Source organism: Gossypium hirsutum, chromosome D10, assembly GCF_007990345.1.
Source record: "Gossypium hirsutum isolate 1008001.06 chromosome D10, Gossypium_hirsutum_v2.1, whole genome shotgun sequence".
NCBI lineage: Eukaryota > Viridiplantae > Streptophyta > Magnoliopsida > Malvales > Malvaceae > Gossypium > Gossypium hirsutum.
The window spans coordinates 12,149,619-12,154,110 of NC_053446.1; the positions used below are offsets into that span (position 1 = coordinate 12,149,619).

At 30.0% G+C, this 4,492-nt stretch overlaps 1 long non-coding RNA gene across 1 annotated transcript; it reads right to left on the bottom strand.

Annotated features, from left to right (window-relative positions):
* Positions 1-223: 223 nt before the first annotated feature.
* LOC107914276 (uncharacterized) lies at positions 224-2,308 on the bottom strand. Its single transcript, XR_001688762.2, has 2 exons — positions 1,463-2,308; positions 224-607 (listed from the first exon to the last, which is right to left on the bottom strand). It is a non-coding gene; the product is annotated as an uncharacterized lncRNA (long non-coding RNA).
* Positions 2,309-4,492: the final 2,184 nt, after the last annotated feature.

Genomic DNA, 4,492 nt, shown 5'->3' on the forward strand with positions numbered 1-4,492 from the left:
TCAATTTTTCCCAATTTTATTCAACTTTAACTTTTATTCAAAAACACTTTAATTTGTTATATCAAAACATATTATCAAATAAAGCTTAGTTTAAGACATTCCAAATACTACTTTAAGTAGTTTTAAAAATTTTAATGACATGCAATCAAAATAATCCCAATTTAAAAGCACATGCCACAATCTAACAAAATTAATACAATCCCAAATAAAGAAATCATAAAAATAAGTCTAAAGTACTTTTTATTTATAATGTATCCGAGATGATTCCTCTGAATGTTGAGTCCAAGTCCTAACATTGGGGGTTATCTATAAAAATAGTAAAGTAAGGAGTGAGCTATAGAGCCTAGTGTGAGTCTTAACACATAAGCAAATAGATACAATATAATAGTAATTTAGAATCATATTATCACAGATAGCACAGATTATATCAGAAATGTGTATGCTCATGTTTAACAGTGTAGTTTTGGAATTTCAGAAACATTTTCCTAGCCAACTTCGCTACACGCCACAGTAAGAGTTCCCCAAAACTCATCCATCAAATAACACACCATTTTTTGTACAAGCCAGTAATTGCAAATAGACTGCCAACAGTATGTGGACAAGTCACCTGTAATGACAATTAAGCTGTCAGGAATATGTGGACAAGCAGATAATCTACCAATATTATGGTCAAACCACTAGTATTGTAGATAACTGCCAATTTGTGGACTAGCCACTAGTATTGCAGATAAATTGTCAATATTGTGGACAAGCCACTAGTATTGCAGATAAACTGTCAGTACTTCCTCCGTTCATAATTGACCCAACCCCAATCTAATATAGTATGGCATACAATAACAATAAGAGAATCAGTACAGTTGGCATGATTTTAACATGCGGTCAAATTTATTAGAAACAATGGACATGATTTAACATGCTATTAGTAACAGTTGCAGAATAGCGACAGTAAACATGTAAAAACATGTAATCAAAATATCAGTAATTATATCACACTCTAATATCACAAAACATGTTACTCAAAACAAAAAATACCCCAACAATGCACACCATTTCAACCATTTCAACAGATTTTAGTTAGAGGCAGTTACATTCAATCATCCTTAGATAAGGGGATAGATTCCATTCGGTTATTACTCCAAAGGCAATTATGCCACTGGTCAGTCATAGTTAATATATGTTTAATCATTCAAATATTACCAAACATACATAGAGACCTAGTTAAGACGCACACCTTTGATTAGTACGTCCAAAAATACTAGATCTAATACGCAACCCCCCTTCGCTATAGATCCTTTTCCATAACTACCAATGGGAAATAGTAGCACTCTCTAAATTTAGATCTGGACAAATTTTGTTCAAACCTGAATCTTAAACACATAAATCGTCATATTATGACTAATCAATGCTAGATGTTATAAAGTAATTAAAAGATTTTATTGCAACTCAGATAAGAAACACTTACTCCCTTATCTGACTATAGATCAAAATTGGTTGTACTCCTACCCATCGGATCTGGACTGATCTTCTTCAGATTCAAACCTTGAACATTGATAACATAAAAGTGTTCATAAAAATCGATCGAGAATGGTAAATCAATAAAGACCTTAGCAAACAAAGATGATTCGGCCACAATAGTGATGAAGAAAAGTATTAGGAGTTTTGGTAAAAAGGAAAATAAATGGAGAAAAAGAAGGGGTGATAGCAGCTACGATGAAGGAAAAAGAATAGAGGAAAAGAAGAAGAGAAGAGATCGACAATGATGACAACAAAAGGGTGGCGCAAAAAGGAAATGACGATGATACCAAAGGGACAACAGTAGTGAAAGAAAAAGAAAAAAATGGATGAGAGGGGAGGACAGGAGTGGTGGTCAAAGAAGGAAAGAAAAGAAAGAAGGGGTGACAATAACGGTGGTGCAAGGGACAAAACAAAAGAAAGGAGAAAATAGAATAGAGACGAAAAGCTAAAGGAGGGGGCGACACAAGGAGGAGGAAAGAAAAGATGAGATGAGAGAAAAGAAAGTCAAAAAGGAAAATTAAAGTTATAGGGAAGTTAGAATGGAAACAAGGTAAGAACAAAAGAAAAAAGAAAAGAAAGGAAAAAGGGGAGAAGAAAGAGAAAGACAAATTGAGCAAATTTAGGGTCAACTACTTTATCAACTCCTTCATCAAAGGGGTGGTAATAGGGTTGGCCATATAGGAGGGCCAAAATTCAACAAAAACGCAAGAGTGGGGATTTGAACTCAATTCACAAGGGTAGCTTTTTAACTATTAAGCTAGAACTCATTCTTATTTAAACTCTTACAACGTTTATTTTTAAAACAGGGCGTGACACTTATTAGGATTTGAAGCAAAATTGCACAAAATAAAAATTATGTGAGGGAAGAGATTTGAACTTAGGTTTCAAGGGCAATTTAACTAACACTTAACCATAGACCAATAACTCGTTTTTTTAACAAACAAACAAAGATCACCTTAAAAATTGGGGCGTGAACACTCTTAGTTCACAAACCTGATTCTACTAATTCAATTTTTGGGATGTGTCTTTTGATTTTATTTTCTTAAGAAAATATATTTAACTAAATTATTAGGTTGTTTTTAGTTAAATGTTTATGTGCTTGATAATTTATTTTTTAATTAGACCTAATTTGAGAATTATTGCATAAAATAAATTAATATTTTATTAGAATTTGTCTAGGAGAAAAATAAAATTATATATAAATTTAATTTTGAGAAATAATGATATTTCTTATTAAAAATTGGATATATATATTTTTTCTAATTTGAGGTTTTTTTATAGAACTAATTTGTGCAAGAATGTGAATACTGAATAATAACAAGTAATTTTGTTGTTGTTAAAAGCATTTGACAGGTTTTTCTATTATAGGGATTAATATAATTATTAAATGAAATAATTTAACCCCTATATTAGTAAAAATAATCAAATAAGGTCAAATCTTAATAGAGTTGATATTTATTATTTATAAAATGTCATTGTATAACAAATTTAATATTTTAAAATAATTATGGTTCTGTAAATAGAATTTTTTTATTTAAAGTTGAACTGTGAATAAAAAAATTATATTAATTTTTAAAAACTAAATATTAACTTTGTTTAAAATTATACTTATTTAAATTTTTTACTGAATATAGAGATTAAATTCGCCTATTTAATATTAAAGGGGTTATCTGAATAAGGTGGGTTCTTCATAGTGTTTCAGAAGGAACAAAATTCTCGTGCCCTTTATTTGTGCCTCTTTTAGTGCCCCTCCAATAACTACAAAGCAACTTCCATGGGTTTTGTTAAGGAGAAATAAATGGTGAAGGGTAGAAGGATAACTAACGGTAACAAGAAATACGAAACATAAAGGTTAACGCAAATATCATTTCACAATTTACTAATCTACGTGGCAAAAAAAATTTAGCACTAAAAGAGGCACAAACAAGGGGTAAAAGAATTTTATTCGTTTCAATTAGAAGGGTTTACGGGTCGGGTCAAGTTGAGTTCGGACTAGATTTAAGTATGATATTAATATTAATATTAATATATTTTATCTTATTCAAGCTTGGTTCGGTCCAAACTATAAGTTTAAAATTTTGCTCAATTGGCCTATATTTGCAAAAACCTAACTCAAGTCCATTTTAGATCCACCCATATTATTTTTTTAATTTTTTAAAAAAATTAAATTAAATTATTTTAATATTTAATAACTTTATATATTTTTATTTATTGAAAATTTTTATATAGTCATCTTAGCATGATTTTAATGTTTACATTAGAGTAGTATTATATATTTAGTATAGATTTTTTTTTGTGTGTTCTAAATTACATAATATATAAAAATAATATAATATAAAGTATTACAAACTTAAAAATGGGTCTGATTGGGCCAGGTTTGGGCCTTGAATGTTCAAGCCCGACCTTAGCCCATATTTTAAATGGACCTAATTTTTTTGCCCAAGCCCATTTTTCGAGCATAATATTTTTACCTAAATTCTCTCAAATTTCGGCGGGCCTTCGGGCCTGAGCGAATAACCTGACCTATGAACAAGTCTAATTTCAATGGCACCATAAATAATAATAAAAAAACATGGTGCTTTTGAAGGTAAAAGTGCTTTTTAGAAGTGTTATTTATTGGCTTTTTTACTTAAATAATACAAAAAATAAAATTAATAAATGAAATGACATGCCCATTAGATTCTTTACCAAAATGGTATGGTTTTACTAGTGCCGCCTGTCAAATTGGCAGCACCTGACTGAAATGTAATGATCTAAAATATTCAAGGACCTGATATGCAAATTTATCATTTTGAGTGACTGCTGAAAAAAAAATTGAAAGGGTGCCGCCAAACTTTAAGTGTGGCTAATTGTCTTCTAAGCCCTCCTTATTTATTATTTATTTATTATTTTATGTTTATTTCCCTTCAACTCACTACATTATATTTACACAAGCGCTCAACCTATTTTTGTAGTTAAATAAGCTCATAACCTATGA